The following is a 19064-nucleotide window of genomic DNA, read 5'->3' as shown; positions in this document are numbered from 1 at the left end:
TTTATTTCCATCTCCTAATTGGTACTGGCACCCCAAGAGAAATACTGGCCCATTAAGTAAGGAATGCTAGTTGCTTACTCACCTCCTGCTGACAGTGATGACAGACTTGGTTAAGGGTTTTTATTAAGGCCCATTAAAGGGAAGACGATGCGGCAAGCTTCTGGGTTGCTTGGCAGGGAGAGATGGCACAGAGATGCCGAGGGGTGTGGTGGGGTTAAAGTGGAGGAATGTACAGGTGAATGAGGAAACAGGCTTGGGGGAGGGAGGGCTGCAGGTAAGATCGGATTGGCTGCAATTAACATAGATCATGTGACTTTCAAATAGTTTTGAATCTGAAATATGTGTTGTTAATTTAAAACAAATTGAATCCTTATTGATTAATATGCCAGATTCTAAGCACTTTCTATACATTGTTGCATTTATTCTCATGGCAATCCCACCAGGTAGGAATTATTACCAGCCCCATTTTAGGAATAAGGAAAGTGAGGCCTAGAGAGGTGAAGTAATGCTCAGAGTCCCTTAAGTAGTCTGTCTATTTCTACCTCATATCTCTTGAACATTATATTATGGGAGTCAGGACTGAGAGACTAATGGGCTTTATGGTGTCTGGACGTTTCTCTACCACCCACCTGTCTGTCCCTTGATTCAATCTGAGATTAACTTGCTGAGTGCCTACAATGAACCAGTTCTATACTCTGTACTCAGCACATAAGTAGAGTGTTAGAAAGTTCTCTTGGGGGTGCCTGGGTGGCTCAGTTGGTTAAGCATCTGCCTTCAGCTCAGGTCGTGATCCCAGGGTCCTGGGATAGAGTCCTGCATCCAACTCCCTGCTTAGCAGGGAGTCTGCTTCTTTCTCTCCCTCTGCCTCTCCCCCCTGCTCATGCTCTCTCTCTCTCTCTTTCTCTTGCTCTCACTCAAATAAATAAAATCTTTAAAAAAAAGAAGAAGAAGAAGAAAGTTCCCTTGGAGGGAACTCCTGTGACAAACTGAGTATAAGCACCCATATTTGTGTTACCCTCAAAACCCATGAAAGAAATCTATAACCACATGGTAAAACAAGAAAGTGTCATCAGATGGTCAGAAATTTTAAGTCAAAGCTGAAAGCAAGGAAGCAGATAGTATAACAATAAAATGGGAAGAAACCATCACCAAGACCTGCAAGAGAATCTCCAGAGAAGGTAGGAATGTGGGGAGAGGGACTCCAAGCTGCACCTGGATAGAAGAAGGAAGGGTGGGGCCCAGGAGTACTTGTCAAGGTGAGTAACTGGGGAGATAAAACAAGGACACCAGCCCTTGTGGTTACAGTGAGGTGCTTACCAGATGAGAGCACTGATAAGGAAGAAGAATCAAAAAAAGTCCCACACTCAGATATACTATGGTGGAACCATCAAGAATAAAGAGAAAATCCTAAAACTTCCAGAAATACAAAAAGTTCACTTAAAATCATTGTCCCTTATCTGTCTCCCACCTGTTTTTATTTTTAATGGAAGAGACTTTAGATTTTGAATATGTATGAATCGAAGATAAAGAAGCTAAAGATATGAGAGGGCATCATTCATATAGCATGATCTCTGTTGAGGTGGATTAGGTTGAGAAACTCTTCTCCTCCTCTGTAGCAGGGAAAAAAACCCTAAGAATGGGTGGAGATGCAGCTCAGTTTCAGTGGGATGGGCAGAGAATTGAGAGAGATCATGCTCTGGTAACCTCTGTCTCTCTATTTTGAATAATTACTATGTGTCAAGCACTGTCCTTAACATTCGAATCTCAAAACAACCCTACACACAGAGCCTGGGAAAAAACACAGTGCATTTGTCAAAGGAATAGTATCCAAAATATATAAAGAACTCCTATAAATTAACAATAAAAAGCAAACAACTCTATTTTTTTTAATGAGTAAAAGCCATGGACAAAATTCACAAGAGAAGATATACCAATGATCCATAAGCACATGAAATGGTGTTCATCATCATTAGCCGTCAGGGTGATGCCAATTAAGGCCTCAATAAAAGGTCATTTCAAACCTATTAGAACAGCTAAAATCAAAAAGACTGACAACCCCAGATATCAACAAGGCTATGAAGCAACTAGAACTCTCATACATTGCTGTGAGAATGCAGAGGGAGGGAAAAAAAAAAAAGACTGCAGAGTAGTGCAACCATTTTGAACTATTTGGAAGTTTCTTACAAAATTAAATATATATCAACTATGTGGCCTAGAGATTCCAAGCCTAGGTATTTATGCATGACAAATGAAATATATGTCTACAAAAAGACTTGTAAACAAATGTTTATTGCAACCTTATTCATAATAATTACAAACTGGGAACCGTTCAAAATGTCCATCAAGGGAAGGATATGGATCCATCAATGGGTAACAAATTTTGGTATGTCCACACAATGCAACACTGCTCAACAATGCAAAGGACAGTTATGTCCACAACAACATGGACGCATCTCAAAAACAGTATATTGAATAAAAGAAGGTGATTACAAAAGAGAACATGACTGTGTAATTGTACTTATATGAATCTAAGAATAGGCTAAAACAATCTGTGATGATAGAAGAAATAGATTGAGTAGAAAATGGTACAAGTGACCTTTCTGAGATGATAGAAATGCTTCATACCTTGTTTTTTGGGATGACTGTTACACAAATGTATACAAATGTATACAATAGTCAAAATTCACCAAACTGAACACTAACCATCTGTATGTTTTATTCTATATAATTTATTCTTTAATTTAAAAATACATTTTTAGGGGCGCCTGGGTGCCCAGGCTTCTTTTCCTGCTCAGCAGAAAGCCTGCTAGTCGCTCTCCCACTCCCGCTGCTTGTGTTCCTGCTCTCCCTATCTCTCTCTCTAATAAATAAATAAAATCCTTTTTTTTTAAGAATTTATTTATTTATTTGACAGAGAGATAGAGAGAGCACAAGTAGGCAGAGTGGCAGGCAGAGGGAGAGGGAGAAGCAGGCTCTCTGCTGAGCAGGGAGCCCAATGCAGGGGGTCGATCCCAGGACCCCAGGATCATGACCTGAGCCGAAGACAGCTGCTTAACCAACTGAGCCACCCAGGCACTCCAAATAAATAATAAAATCTTAAAAAATAATAATAATAAAATAAAAATACATTTGTAAAAAAACCTATGAGTTGGGTAAAATATCAAAGTTCAAAGGAGTCAAGACTCCAGTTTACAATCACACAGTAAGTGAGTGGAGTGGAAATCATAACCAGATCTGACCGAGTCCAAAGCCCAGGATATGCCCAAGAACAACTACATTAAACCATTTCAAAACATTTCTGCTAGGGCAATTAGACAAGAAAAAGAAACAAAAGAAAGCTGGACTGGAAAGGAAGAAGTAGAACTATGTCTATTTGTAGATGACATGATGTCATATATAGAAAATTCTTATAGATATGCAAAAAAACTATTAGAACTAAAGAACAAATAAAGCAACATTGCAGATAAGAATAATATATAAAAACCAATTATAAAAAAAATCAATTATATTTCTATACAGTAGCAATGAACAATCCAAAAATGAAATGAAAAAAACCATTACACTTACAAGAGAATCAAAAAGAATTAAATACTTAGGAATAAGTTCAATGAGAGAAGTGCAAGATTTGTACACTGACTACTGAAGAACATTGTTGAAAGAATTAAGGAAGACCTAAAGAAATTAAAAGATATCCTATATTCATGGATCAGAAGACTTAATATTGTTAAGATGGCAATAATCCCCAAACTGATCTACAGATTCCGCACAATCCCTATCAAAATCCCAGCAGCCTTTTTGCAAAAATTGATAGGCTAACCCTAAAATTCATGCAGAAATTCAAGGAACTCAGAATAGCCAGAACAATCTTGAAAAAGAACGAAGTTGGAAGACTCACACCTCCTGATTTCCAAACATACCTCAAAGTTACACTATGAAGGCAGTGTGGTACTAGCAAGAGGGTAAACTTACAGATCAATGGAATAGAATTCAGAAGCTAATTATAAGCCCTTATATTTATAATCAATTGATTTTCAACAAGGAAGCCAGGACAACTCAATTAGGAAAGAATAGTCTTCCTTTTTTTTTTTTTTAAGATTTTATTTTTAAGTCATCTCTACACCCAATGGGGGCCTGAACTCACAACCCCGAGATCCAGAGTCACACACTCCACCAACCCAGCCAGCCAGGCATGCCGGAAAGAACAGTCTTTCAACAAATGGTGCTGCAACAACTGGATATCCACGTGCAAAAGAATGAAGTTGGACCCCTACCTCACACCATACACAAAAATAAACTCAAAATGAATCATATCTAAATGTAAGAGCCAAAACCATAAACCCTGTAGAAGAAAATACTGGACTAAATCTTCAAGACCTTGGGTTAGGCAGGGATTTCTTAGATACGACACTAAAAGTGTAAGTAATAAGAACCCCCCCCCAAAAAAAAGAAAAAGAAAAAACCCAAAAAGATAGATTGGACATCATTGAAATTAGAAAATCGTGCTTCAAAGAATGCCATCAAAACCACAAAAAGACAACCCATGCAAGAGGAGAAAATATTTGGAGATCGTATAACTGACAAGAGACTTATACCCAGACTACATAAATAACTATTACAACTTAAGTATAAAAAAACAAATAGCCTAATTTTAAAATGGGCAAAGGATATAAGGATAGGAAAATAATAATCATTAGAGAAATGTAAATCAAAACCACAATGAGATATCACTAGAATGACTACAATATAAAAGACAGACAATTACAAGTGTTAGTAAGGATGTGGAGAAATCAGAACCCTAATACATTGCACGTAGGGTTGTAAAATGGTGTAGCCACTTTGGAAAACATTCTGGCAGTTTCTCAAAAGTCCCCAGGTGACCTACCTACTTAATGGTGACTCAAAAAGTTACTGTTCTGAGTTACCATGTGACTTGAGAAGCACCCGAAAGAATTAGAAGTATATCTCCCAAAAACTTGTACACCAATGTGCATAGCAGCACTATTCATAATAGCCCCAAACTGGAAACCTAAATGTCCATCAACTGATGAATGGAAAAAACAAATACATATCCATACAAAGGAATTTTATTCAGCCATAAAAAGAAATAGAAATACTGATACATGCTACAATATGTATCAATCGAAAAAACCATTCTAGTGAAAGAAGCCAGTCACAAAGACCACATACTGTGTGATTCCATTTATATGAAATGTCCAGAATAGGTAAATCCCATTGAGCTAATAGACAGAAAAATTAGATTAGTGGTTGCCAGGGACTGGGGGGCAGGGATGAGGAGTACTTGCTAATGGGTATGGGGCTTCTTTTTGGAGTGATACGAATGTTCTAAAACCAGAGAGTGGTAATGATTGTCCGACTTTGTGAATATAATAAAAAAATCATTGAATTGTACAGTTTGAAGGGGTGAATTTTATGGCCTAAGAATAATATCTCAATAAAGCTGTTATTTAAAAAATTCATCTTCTGGAGAGGAGGGGAGGATGGGGATGGGATAGTGCATATTGAGGGCTCAAAGTGAGTAATGAGGTTTGAAATCAATGGCAGTAGGCGTGTAATAGGATTGCTGAGCAGTGGTAAGGGTCTGTCTGAGACATAATACCACAAAATTGTAATGGCACCCAATCTGCATGGTTGGGAACATCTCACACCTGTGCCTTCTAATCTATGACCCACAAGCCCAGAGGCCCCAGGCATCAGTGTAAGACCCCCAAGAGTGGGCACCAGGCCTGGAGCATCCGGTAGGAAGAGCGAGGGCATACCCACTGATCCTTCCTGCCCACCTCCCAAACACCCCTGTTTTCACACCCAGCAAAAAGAAAAGCTGAGGACTTGGCTAACTATTTCTCAAGTGGAATTTCTAGAACAAAAATACCTCCTAAACCTGCTGCCTAAGCATCAGGCAGGGGACAGAAGAAAAAAGAAACAAGAAAAGGAAGGCATTTTCCTAGTAATTAAATCTGAATTATTCACAACCTGTTAGACACTTTTTTTCCTCTGATGTAGAAGAATACATTCTCATTTCTCCCCTAAGTCCTAAATGCCTTTGCAGTCAAGTTGAATTGTGGGCTGAGGGCTTTCACTTTACAAAAGGAGCCAGGGGCCTAGACTATGTTCTCACCTCTGTCATCCACAGACCTTCCCCCCATTTCAACCCCTACCCTCCCACAGCTGCTCAAAGGGGCCAGTTGTACCTAATGCCTTAATCCTCCCTCCCCCTTCGATTAATTCCTCCAAGGCTTGTATATTATGAGGGTTCTTTAAATTATTGCAAAGTGACCTAGTTTCAACTAACTGAGGCAAAGTGGGGAATTTATCGACCATACTAACTAAAACTTGGGAAGACTAAGGATGGAGCTGCCTTCGTGGACAATAAAAGTGGGGATTCACATACCTTCCTGCTCCTCCTGAGCACATGAGTGCCCACCCATCCCCACCCTCACTGCCTCCCTGTACCCCCAACACACGCACAAACCAGTTGGGTGATACTTTCTTTTTTTCAGACATATTTTCTCCATGAACCTGAAAGCATGGCAATTAGTCATGGCCAAGCTCACATCTCATCATGTTCACCCAACATCTCGTAGTTTTAATTCAGAAAATTGCAAGGAAGGTTCTGATTTTCTTGGTTGGGTCTGATGCCCTGAAGCCAAAGGAGCAGGGCATGTTGTGGTTGGCAAACCCCATTCAAACCATATTGTTGGAATGGGAGCAGGAGGAGTTCCCCTAAAGAAGGGAGGTGATGTTCCTAGTCAGGAAAGAGTCTAGGGCAAGCAAAGCTACCAATGGGCAAGTCCATGGCAGCCAGATTCCCACAGCCTAGTGCAAAGAGCTTAGGATGTGGACCCAGAACTCTTGTGTTTGAATGTAACTATGTCACTTACAAGCCATGTGATCTTGGGTTCAGTTTCCTTGTCTGTAAAATGGGCATAATAATATTTTCCTTATATGAGTAAGTATTCAAGGGAGCAGAGAAAAACTCCATTTCTTGATGGTAAGAGCTGCCAAGTATGGAAGCTGTCTTTGAAATCTACCCCTGTTTGGAAACAGCTAGAAGGGGATGCATCAGGTTGGAGGTGGGGAACTGGGTGGGAGCCGGGAAAATGGAGTGTTCCAAGGAAGTTAAGACCGAGTCTAGGAGTGGAAAGAAGTGGTCAGTGACATCTGGAGGAACTGGCCTCTAAGTTAAGGACAGGAAAACAAGGATTGACCCAATGAAAGAAGGGAGGGGAATGTTCTAGGCAGAAGTACTAGCATACAAAGAAATGCAAAAGTGAAGAAAGCATAGTGCATTGAAGTTGCTAAAAGTAGTTCAGTGTGGCTAGAGCATGAACTATCTCTGAGTCTCAGAGGTAAGCCAGGACTCAGCAAGTAGCTTTTCCAACTCATGGTAACGACTCTGAGCTTTATCCAAAAGCCGCAGACATTCAGTGTTAATTGGTCTGGAGTAGGATCCTGTACTGTATTTTTTAAAAGCCCTCCAGGTGCTTTTTTTTTTTTAAGTTTATTTATTTATTTAAGTAAGCTCTATACCCAACATGGGGCTCAAACTCAGGACCCTGAGATCAAGAGTCGCATGCTCTACCAACTGAGCCAGCCAGGCGCCCCCTAAAAGCCCCCCAGGTGTTTTTAATGCACAGTCAAGGTTGAGAATGACCAGCTTAGCACATGAAAAACATTTCAACAAATGTTTGCCAGTGATTTCAATCTGCATTTCCATCCCTGTCTTCTCTTCGGGGCCCCAGTGACCTCCTGAGCACGTCCTCCTACTTGAACTCAGTATGTCTGAGAGGAAACTCCATCTCCCAGCTCCCCTTGCAGGCCAATGAGGGATCCACGCCTTTCAATGGAACAGAGGTTCTGGGAGCTGGACCCAGGTTGGAGAACTACTATTCCCCTGTGGCCTAGAGCAGAGAGTAAAGGGGAACTGAAGAGAATTTTGAGGCTCAAGGAGCTGAAGAATGAAGTCCAGTTGGGAGTCACAGAGTTGGATTGCAGGCAAAGAAGCGGGAAAATGGTTACAAGCGAAGGGCTTTCAGCCTCATAACCTCATAGGCACCTCCTAAGTACTCAATAAAAGCTTGGTGAAAGAAACAAATGAACTGAAGGAAGATTCTGGAAGCCTCAGTGTGCTAAGCCTGGCAGACTTTACATGAAAAAGCTAGTGGCATTTGCTCACAGCGGGAGTTCCCCCATTTTAGTGTGCAGAAGAATATTCTGGGGATTCTTCAGCTGTATTGGCTGCCTCCTATTCCTGGGTCACTCCAAGCAAAGTCCTTCCTTGGAGCTGTTGTATCTTCTGTTCCCTCTGCCTGGAGCAACCCCCCCCCCCCGCCCCCACCGCCGCCCCAGTATTCACACGATTACCCTTCAGGTCTTTACTCAAACTTCACCTTCATGCTTCCTACCCTCTTTCCTGGCTTTATTTTTCTCCCTAACACTTATTACTAACTAGTATGCTGTATATTTCACTTAAATATCTTGTCTATTTGGTGTTTCCCCATTAGCTGTAACATCCCTGCAAACAGGGATTCTGTCTGTTTTGTTCCCTCGCATATCCAGAGCCTAGAACAGTGCCTGGCAGACAGTAGCCCCCAACCCCCACCCCAGGAGATGAATGAATAAGTAAAGCAGTTAAAATTGCAGCCTCTGTCCCCAGAGATTATAACCCAGCAGGCCTGGGTAAGGTCCAGGAACATAACATGGGTACCAGGTGACTCTAAAGGAGATGGCTGGAGGTCACACACCAAGAAACATTTCTTAGAGGAAAAAAAAAAAACAAAAACCAAAAAAACCCATGGTTTTGTGTGGACACAACTCCCTTGACAGAGTGGGGAGAGCTGGAGGCTGAGGACTTAGGGGCTCAGGATCCCGGCCATCTTTCCCCGTTTCTTTCCTGTGCTGAGACACGTCTCACATCTGGTGATTTGGCAGAGGGAAGCGAGTGTGTGCAGGAGGCAGGGAGGTGGGCGGCCAGCTCCTTGGAGGATGCCTCACTGTGAGAGCCAAACTGCACTTCTGGGCAAAGCCCCAGGTGGAAGAAGTACAGTTCCCGCCGCAGGACAGGGCCTTCACGAAGCAGGAATCTGAGCTTGGCAGGGACGGAGCTGGTGCCCCACAGCAGCACCACCCTTTCTGCCAAAATCCTGCTTGGACAGCCAGGTTCCACAGTGCTGCTAAATGCTTAACAGCCAGCCTGGGGCAGGGCTGGGGGGTTAAGGGAATGCATGCATGTATATACAAACCTGAGTTTATTATAAATGTTACCGATAAAAACAATGTGTATCACATGCTTTGCAAATAATAATAAAACATAAAATGCCTCCATTGAAAAGAACCCAGAGCCAATGGTTTATTTTTGCAAATTCGACTGTGGTAAAAAAAAACATTTAACATGAGATCTGCCCTCTTAACAAATTTTTAAGTGTACCATGCGACCTCATTATCTATAGGCACAATGCCATACAGCACATTGCTAGAACATTTTTCATATTGCGTCAGTGGAACGTTATCCCTGTTGATTAAGAACTCCCCAGTCCCCCTTCCCTCCAGCCTCTAGCAACCACAATGCTGTTCTTTGCTTCTCTGAAGTTTGACTGTTGTAGATATCTCATATAAATGGAATCGTGCAGTCCTGGACTGGTTTATTTCACTTGGCATAATGTCCACCAGGTTCCTGTAACAGGATATAACAGGATTTATAGATTGCATTGTTGCATAGAGCAGGATTTCCTTCTTTTTAAGGTTGAATGATACTCCACTGTATGTATATACCACCTTTTCTTTGTCCATTCACCCAATGATGGGCATTCAGGCTTTTTCCACATCTGGGTTATTGTGAACAGTGCTGGAATCAACACGGAAGTGCTAATATCTCTTCAAGCTCCTGATTTCACTTCTTTGGGATAAATACCAGAAATGGGACTGCTGAATCATATGGTGGTTCTATTTTTAATTTTTTGAGAAACGTCCATACTGTTTTCCACAGCAGCTGAACCATTTTACATTCCCAACCACACTGTACAAAGGTTGCAACTTTTCCACATCCTCACCAACATCTTTTGATTTTGATTTTTTTTTTTAATAGCTGTCAGTGGATATCTCATTGTGGTTTTGCTTTGCATTTCCCTAATTATTAATGATGGTGAGCAATTTTTCATATGCCTACTGGCCATTCGTATGTCTTTGGGAAAAAAATATCTGGTCAAGTCCTTAGTCCATTTTTAAATCAGGTTATTAGTTATTTTGTTCTTGAGCTGTAAGAGTTCCTTATATATTTGGGATATTAACCCCTTCTCAGATATAAGGTTTGCACATATCTTCTCCCATTCTGTAGGTTGCCTTTTCACACTGTTGATTGTTTTCTTTACTGTGCACTTAATTCTTTGGGAATGCTTCTCTTGTACCTGTGGTCAACCTGTGGTTACAATTCAATCCTGATGTCACAATACTGTGTGCTATTCACAATGTAACCACTACAAACATGACAATACACTTTTTATGTTTAACCTGCATTATTAAAATTTTTCTCTATCACCTTCTAAAGTCTAGACATTTAATCAACAAAACAATAAATCAACCTCTGATTTGAAGTGTCGGCTGATTTCCATGGTGCAAGTACTCCGCTGCAGCTGATTTCAAGCCACCAATATGATGTCACTGACTACAGAGTTGGCAATTGCAAGAGATGCTCGGTAGTACCCCATCTTATAATACTTCCACAATATTTATGTGAATATATGCTAAATAACATATAGTGTATATGTGTTATGGTACAAATATACACATAGAAGTGTGTATTCAAGAGCATGGTAATAGCAAAATGTAAAATTATCTGGAAGCAGTAAGTTTTGAGTGTTTATTACCTTTTAAAATATAATTCAGTCTGGGGCACCTGGGTGGCTCAGTCAGTTAAGCATCCGGCTCTTGGTTTTGGCTCAGGTCATGATCTCATGGGTTGTGGGATTGAGCCCCACATGGGGATCCTTGCTGAGCGTGGAGCCTGCTTTAGATTCTTTCTCCCTCCCCCTCTGCTCTTCCCTACTCTCTCTCTAAAATAAATAAATAAAATCTTAGAGACGCCTGGGTGCCTCAGTCGGTTAAGCATCTGCCTTCAGCTCAGGTCATGATCCCAGGGTCCTGGGATGGAGCCCCGCAGCGGATTCCCCACTCAGCAGAGAGCCTACTTCTCCCTCTCCTTCTGCTGCTCCCCCTGCTTGTGTTCTCTTTCTCTCTGTCAAATAAATAAATAAAATCTTTAAAAATAAAATAAAAGTAAAATAAATAAAATCTTAAATATATATATAAAGCAGTTAATCATAAGTTTATATAACTTAATTTTTAATAAAGGCTGTGTGTAACAGCCAGCTTGCAAAAATCCTGAAAATTTAACCATTTCCTCTTGTGAGCTGGTACAAGCAGGCAGCAGCACACCACTGGACAGATGTGGCACTGAAAAGGAACTCAGTCATACACTGGGAGGTACCAGGGCTCACTCACTTGCAGGACCAAGGTAGGCTCACTTTAAAGCAGGCTGGGAGGGGTGCTTGGCTGGCTCAACAGCTAGAGGGTTTGACTCTGGATCTCAGGGTTATAAGTGTGAGCCCCATGTTGGGTGTAGAGATTATTTTAAAATAAAATCTCTTTTAAAAAAAGAAGCAGGCTGGGAAGCCAGTGTGCAACTTTGGGGTTTGGTAAATGCTGTGGTGTTCAATAACCATATTCCTTTTATTGTATTTCTCACCCAGAGCTGGCCATTCCCAAGCCTAGAGAATGGCCATGGGGTTAGGGGCCCCAAGAGTGGGTTCAAACATCTATGGACAGAAAAGGAAGAAGGGGGATCTTATCTATAAGGGATATGTTGTTTTCTTAGGGTGAAGAGGAAGGAAAACTCAATAAAATTATTGCATACCCAAGAGTGTTTTTAGGGACTTAAAAGGCCATTTTGTTCTAAAATTCAGGTTTTCTTAAGAGCATCTATTAAGAGATAAAATGGCTTCAGACTTTGGTATCTGGAGGTAAATGATTGCTCAAAATTTGAAAGAAGAACATCAGAAATTTGAGGATGAACAGAATCAGCTTGACAAAAGGGTTATAAACTTGCAGTCAAGACAGGAATGGTGGGAATGCAGGAAGAAAAAGGAAGAAGTCGAGGCACCTAGGTGGCTCAGTTGTTAAGCTCTGCTTTCAGCTAAGGTCATGATCCCAGGGTCCTGGGATGGAGCCCCACATCGGGATCGCTGCTCAGCAGGGAGTCTGCTTCTCCCTCTGCCTGCCATTCCCCCTATTTGTGCACTCTCTCTCTCTCTCACTACCAAATAAATAAATAAAAATCTTAAAAAAAAGAAAGGAAGAAGACACCTGCATCTACAGTGTTAGCCCTACCCTGGTACAAGAGAAAGGAACCACCTTACATAAATAACCAAGTCCATTTGAAAAAGCATAGGAAGCACCCAAGGGGAATGGGGCTAGAACTTCAGAGGAAGCAGCATTAGGGTTCTGCTGCAGGAATAATGGTGGGCAAGAAAGAATACTTTTGATACTACCAAAATAGAGAAAGCTTACTGAAGATTTTACAAGTCAAAGAACACCCAAGGAGCCTTAGGTGATGTTTATGTGGCGAGAAACTGAGGCCTCCGCCAACAGCCAGCACCAACTTACCAGCCGTATGAGTGAGGGGAGCCATCTTGGAAGTGGATTCTCCAGCCCCACTCAAACTTTCAGATGACTACACCTCAGGCTGACACCTCAAAAGCAACCTCATGAGAGACTCCATGCCAGAATCACACAGTTCATCTACTCCTGAGCTCCTGACGCACAGACACTTGTTGAGATAATACATGCTTATTGTTATTTTAAAAAGCTAAGGAAAAGCAGGGATGGAGGACACACTGTTCTTTAGGGGCTCCTGAAGGCACAAGAGCTTTAGGCTGGAGAATTGTGGGGGGATGGGCAGAGTGTCTCCAGTTCGGACAACATGGAACAGGGAGGGGCCTTTGGAGCAGAATGCAAAGGCCCAGTGAATTTGAAAGTAGGAAACAGTTGCATCAGGTCTACCAGCAAGCCTGGTGAGAAGGAACAATCAAAGTAACACAAATTTAAGATGGGGGTTTGAAGGAAAGCAAAGCCAGCAAATTTTAAGGAAAAATTAACTTCCATAAATGCAAAGCATGTTAGTCATGAGACAGGGTGTAGAGCGTGTTTCAAGTACCCCTCAAAGAGGTCAGTTACCTGGTTGGGAGATCATTTTCCTTTTATAGTCCTCGTTATCCTTTTATAGTATATTTGTCCCTGGTGAGTTTTATCTTTCTTTTTACTGTGCCCTGCTTCCCAACTGCCCCAATGTGGCCCTTCTGGCCAACCTGTAGTTTAACGCCCTTAGCCCACATGATTGATTAACCTTTCTTTGTATATCTACAGATCATGCATTCTTTCCTAGAAAGAACAGAGCATTCCTGCACGTCAGGAAACAGAAACTAGACCCACCTGCTCAACCCCCAAGCACTTAGGAACCAGACCAGTGCTCTTGAACAATGTCTGAGCACGAGATAACATCTACAGCTGACACCAGTCTGCACGTAATCAAGAAATGTTACAGACCACTGCACTGCCTTTACTCATTAACTGCCTTAAACCCCTTGAAAACTCCCTGGGCCAGGCAGAAACCCCAGAGTTGACCTTTGGACCATAGTCCACCTTCTCCTCAGGTGGCCAGCCTCCTGAATAAATAAAGCTCATCTTCCTTTCCAATCAAAATTCAACTCTTAAGTGCTGGCCTTTGAGTAAGAGGCCACAGAGCTTGGGGTTCAGTAACAGTAGCATGGGTTAGGTTCTGAGAGATTGTGTGAGTGGAGCAGTGCTTACATTGTGAACTGCCAGGGAGAGCCATCCATTTCCAGGATCTCTCTGTGCTTTGGACCAGGGCAGGAACTGTGATAATCTTTTTTTGTTTTTTTTTTAAGATTTTATTTATTTATTTGAGAGAGAGAGAGCACAAGCAGGGGGGAGGGGCAGAGGGAGAGGGAGAAGCAGACTCCCCGCTGAGCAGGGAACCTGATGCAGGACTCCATCCCAGGACCCTGGGATCATGACCTGAGCCAAAAGCAGACGCTTAACCGACTGAGCCACCCAGGCGCCCCTGTGATAATCTTATTTGTCTTGTCCATCCTCTCAATCTGTGCTTGTGTAACACGGTAATCAGCAACCATAGTAGGTATTTAAATTGAAATTAAAATTAAATGTAATTTAAAATTCAGTTTCTTGGTCCCACTTAGCTGCATTTTGCAGGCTCAATGGTACCTATGCTCAATGTTCTGTATCAGTGTTTCTCCACCTTTTTTTCACTATTGCTTCTTCAAGATGACTTTTTAGACACTTTTTCCCGTGGTTGTCAACCCCATGAAATTTTAATAACACAGATGTACTATATACCTGCATATGTATTATATGTATATCTGTGCTTCAAACATAAAACCAGAAAGATTTCCCACCCCACCTCTAACTAGGAACCAATCTTTCCCCCCTGGGAGGCAGTATGGCCCCCATAGAGAATGAATGCAAGATTAGGGTGAGGCACCTAAGGTTCAAAATTTAAGGAGGCAGGGCTCCTGGCTGGCTCAGCCAGTGGAGCATGTGACTTCACTCAGGGTTGTGAGTTTGAGCCCCCACTGGGTGTAGAGATTACTTAAAAATCAAATCTTTAAAAAAAATTATATATATATATATATATATATATATATATATATATATACACACACACATATATATTAAGGGGTGCCTGGGTGGTGCAGTCAGTTGAGCATCCGACTCTTGGTTTCAACTCAGGTCATGATCTCAAGGTCATGAGATCGAGCCCTGTGTCAGCCTCCACACTCAGCACAAAGCCTGCTTAAGGTTCTCTCTCCCTCTCCTGCTGCCCCTCCCCCCTACATGCTCTCTCTCAAATTAAATAAATAAATCGTTTAAGATATACACACATAGGGGCACCTGGGTGGCTCAGTTGGTTAAATGTCTGCCTTAGGCTCAGGTCATGATCCCAGCGTCCTGGGATTGAGCCCCACGTCAGGCTCCCTGCTCAGCAGGGAGTCTGCTTCTCTCTCTTCCTCTGCCCCTCCCCCCTGCTCGTTCTCTCTCTCTCTCTCAAATAAATAAATAAATAAATAAAATCTAAAAAAAAAATAAAATATACACACACATATATATATACACATATATATTTCTTTTTAATTTAAGGAGGCACTCACTCCCAGAGTGGTGCAAGTGGAGAGTCAGCATCTGAAAGTAAGAGCCTCCTTAAATTTTGCCCCCTACCTGCCTCAGGTGCTTTATCCTATTTCTACTCCCTGTAGGAACATTTCCATCATCATGGAATGTTCTATCAGATTAGAATTTTAGAAAGTTAGAACCAAGAGAAAGCTGCAATTGGAGAAAATCCATTTGGAAGAGCTAGAGTTTAGCCCATGAACATGTCCAGGACATAAGTGAGTGGTTCTTGACCCCGGCTGTCCATCGGAATCATCTGATGAGCTTTAAATCTCCTGGTGCCTGGCCCTGCCGCAGGCCAATGAATTCTGAATATCTAGGGACAGGGCTTGGCGATGGGGCCTTTTCAAGCTGGTAGGTGATTCTAATGTAAAACCTGGGCCGAGACTCTCTGCTTTGAGTGCAGAAGAAAGAGTCCAAGTTCCAGCCAGTGAATAAATATTGGGGAGATCCCGCTGGTCATATTTACACAGAAAAAGTAGAAAAGGAGCTCTAATTACTCTGTGGGAATAAGGGATTAAGTTGATAAAAGAAGATTTGTAGTGTGAAAATTGTGGAATAGTGGCATGTCTAGGGAATTTCATGTCACGGGTGTTCCATGGTTTGGACCCTGTTTATTATATTAAACATTCTCTGGAGGGTCTACCTGGACACTACAACTGAGCTCCATTGAGATGATAATTAACCCACTGAGGCTCCTAGGTCCAGTGAAGAGTATGGCCTTGTGGTTAATTTATTAACTTCTTTCCTGACCTTTTTCAGCAGCTTCTGGGGCCAATGCCAAAGAGACATTTTTAAAGGGCTCTTGTTAAATCTGGTGGTCACTTTTCATTGGTCCCAGATAAACAGCATGGAGAGATTGCAGTGACTGAGGTCATGGGTTGGATTTTATCTCCTCTGATGGGTGACCAAAGCAACACCACCCTTGGTTGTCCCAGGTCTGGGTGTCAAACTAACTCCAGTTTAAAGGAGTTAAAGTATGGAGGGAATATTTGTTTTTTGTTTGTTTGTTTGTTTTTTTAAAGATTTTATTTATTTATTTGACAGAGAGAGACACAGCAAGAGAGGGAACACAAGCAGGGGGAGTGGGAGAGGGAGAAGCAGGCTTCCCGCTGAGCAGGGAGCCCGATGCGGGGCTCGATCCCAGGACCCTGGGATCATGACCTGAGCCCAAGGCAGACGCTTAACGACTGAGCCACCCAGGCACCCCTGGAGGGGATATTTGAATTCTAAGTGCCATCAACCATCAGCCTCACCACAGGCCCAACTCCAACACACTGACATGCACACACGTCTCAAGAGGATGGATTTTATGCACTAAGAACTGGGTAGTACAAGCCCCAGGGTGTTGGAGCTGGTGTTTGGGCATGAAGACGAGAGGAGCAAGAAGCTCTAGCATCCACTTACTTGGTGTTTGTCTCTTCTCTTTGGATTCTTATTTATGGATACCAATCTTGGTTCATTGCTCTCTAATCCCAGGTTACTAGTGGGATAGGAAAGGGTCCAAGCCTTCTCCTAAGTAAAGGACCAAGGGGGATCTAGAGTGGGAAGTAGGTTATTTAGGCAAGTGGAGTGCTCTAGGTTCACACGCCTGTCAGTCTAACTAACTCAACAAAGGGATGACATTGGAATCTTTGGCCAAAACTCTCATTGTAATAATAAATAATTCCCTGGGGAATTTTCATCTATGTCTGCAGGGAGTGGGAAGGCTAATCAAGGATAGTCAGGATTTGGGTAGAGGTTCATTTTTCAGCTTTCTCTTAATCATCTCCCCAGATACAGGACAGGTATCAGTGGTCTTATATGCCTTAGCTTGGAGGGGGTTGTTAAGGAAACTAAGAGTCTGGACATTTACACTCCTCCCCCAGGCCCCTCAAAATCTGTTGTTCCTACTGTGTTCCCTAATTAAATGAAGGAAACCTTCATCTACCCCATCACCTAAGCTCAAAATCTTAAGTCATCATAGACAACTTCCTTTCTACCAGGTACTTTAAGATCTCTTGATTTTGACTCTTAGACACCTCTCTCTTAAAACAAACAAACAAAACAAAACAAAAAATCACAAAACACCACTCCCTTTTATCCCTTACTGTCATATTACTTTTGGCTACCATCATCTCTTTTCCTTTTTTTTTTAATTTATTTTTTTAAAAGATTTTATTTATTTATTTGACAGAGAGAGAGATAGTGAGAGCAAGAACACAAGAGGGGAGGAGAGGGAGAAGCAGGCTTCCCGCTGAGCAGGGAGCCCGATGCGGGACTCCATCCCAGGACCCTGGGATCATGACCTGAGCCAAAGGCAGATGCTTAACTGACTGAGCCACCCAGGCATCCCCATCATCTCTTTTCCACACCCACAACAGTCTGTTTTATTTAATCTTTGAGAATTAGTGTTAACTGCATAACATATGAATATATTATCATTCTTTAAAAATTCAAACAATACAGATAATCGAAAATTCAAGATGTAACCATGGTAATCAGTTGGGAGTGTTTTGTGTATTTTCTATGCGTATCTACACAGAAAAAAATTTTACTATTTTTTGTATGTTGTTTTTTTTTTTTAAACATGAATGGTGCCATAAATGGTTTTGCTACTTCCTTTTTTCACTTAACAATATGTCTTGGAGATTTTCCATGTCAGTATATACAGAACTACCTAATTTGGGCTGCTACATAGTATTCTGTGGTGGGACAGGCTTTCCCTAAGATGACTCCTTTCCTGGTTTCACAGCCTTGTGTAATCCCCTTGGTGATCACTGTGATTAATAGTAAGAAATATATATCTGGCCTTTGTCCTAATTTCTGGCACAAAGCTCCTAAAATCCTTGGAATTTCCTGTGATGACAACAATCAAGGTGTCTTTTGTTATCTTAATGAGGTGACTTTTGGAAAGGACTCAAGGATGGTGGCTGGTTGCCAGAGGAGCCAACCATGTGATTAGAGGGTTAGAAGATTCCACCCCCCCCCCCAACAGCCCCCAGCCCCTTACCTTCCACCCCTGGCCTCCTGAGAGGGAAGAGGGGCTGGAGGTTGTATTAATCACCAATGGCCAATGATTTACTCAACCATGGCTATGTAATGAAGCTTCCACAAAAACTCAAAAGGAGAGGCACCTGGGTGGCTCAGTCAGTTAAGACTCTGCCTTCAGCTCAGGTCATGATCTCAGGGTCCTGAGATCATGGTCCTGAACATTGGGCTCCCTGTTCAGCAGGGAGTCTGCTTCTCCCTCTGGGCTTCCCCTTGCTTGGGCTCTCTCGCTCTCTCCCTCTCAAATAAATAAAATCTAAAAAACAAAAACAAAAAACCTCAAAAGGGCAGAGTCCAGAGAGCTTCTGGGTTGGTGAACGCATGGAGGAGCTGGGAGGGTGGCACACCCAGAGAGGTCATGGGAGCTCTTCATTCCTTCCCACACATACCTTGCCCTGTGCCTCTCTTCCATCTGGCTGTTCCTGAGTTATATCCTTTTATAATAAACTGGTGATCTAATATGTAAAATGTTTCTGAGCTCTGTGAGCTACTCTAGCAAATTAATCAAACCCAGGCAGGGATTGGTGAGAAACCTCTGGTCTATAGCCAGTCAGTCAGAAGCATAGGTGACTTGCTGGACTTGTGGTTGGTTTCTGAAGGTGTGAGGTTGGGGTCAATGTTGTAGGACTGAGCCCTTAACCTGTGGGATCTGATGCTACCTCCAGGTAGATTGTGTCAGAATCCAATTGAGTTGAATGGTAGGACAGCCAACTAGTAACACAGAATTCCTTGGTGGTGTTGGAAAACCCACACATTAG

The sequence above is a fragment of the Halichoerus grypus genome, chromosome 6 (assembly GCF_964656455.1).
Source record: "Halichoerus grypus chromosome 6, mHalGry1.hap1.1, whole genome shotgun sequence".
In the NCBI taxonomy this organism is placed as follows: Eukaryota; Metazoa; Chordata; class Mammalia; order Carnivora; family Phocidae; genus Halichoerus; species Halichoerus grypus.
Note: the sequence above shows the minus strand (reverse complement) of the source record.